Below are 776 nucleotides of genomic sequence, written 5' to 3'. Positions count from 1 at the left end.
CTCCCCTCCCCTCCCCTCCCCTCCCCTCCCCTCCCTTCCCCTCCCCTCCCCTTCCTTCCCCTCCACTTCCCTCCCCTCCCCTCCCTTCCCTTTCTTTCCCCTCCCCTCCCCTTCCCTTCTTTTACCACCCCTCCCCTCCCTTCTCTTTCCTCCCTTCCCTCTTCCTCTCTCTCTCTCACACACACATGCACACATACACATGAGCATACATGAGTGTGCACATAAGATACATTAGCCTGAGGGCAGATATGAGTAAACTTGAGAAAATACAAGTTTGATAGATCATTGTCTCTCAAAAATTGGCAGGAAAGACACTTAAGCCAATTAGCAATTACGGTTGCCTGCAAATGCCACACCTGGCATTATAGGAAAACAGGAGAGGAATATGTGATCATACTGAAGGTCAAGGAAGACTTTCTGGAGAATGCAAAATGTGGCTTAAGTTTTGGATTTGACGTGGGCAAAAAAAGAAGGGAAGGAAATTTGAAGCAGATGATATAGGGAAAGGGTTTAATGTGTTCCAGGATCTGCATGCATTTTGATTCTGCGGTAGAGAGGGAAGCCCATGTGGGACAATGGTAGAGGCTAGAGAGGCAGCCAGGGGCCAGTCATGAAGGGAGTCCTGCAATGAAGCCACACACTGGAATTTGACTGTAAGCTACATGGTGACCTGGAGGGAAATGTAGTGATAGCAGCATGCAGGGAAACACGGCCAGCGTGTTGGGAGGAAGCAAGGTCATATTCGAAGGCTGAGTCCTTGTACCATCCAGATGTCA

Source organism: Sapajus apella, unplaced genomic scaffold (genome assembly GCF_009761245.1).
Source record: "Sapajus apella isolate SASKATOON/1434 unplaced genomic scaffold, GSC_monkey_1.0 scaffold6, whole genome shotgun sequence".
NCBI classification, from domain to species: domain Eukaryota; kingdom Metazoa; phylum Chordata; class Mammalia; order Primates; family Cebidae; genus Sapajus; species Sapajus apella.
Note: the sequence above shows the minus strand (reverse complement) of the source record.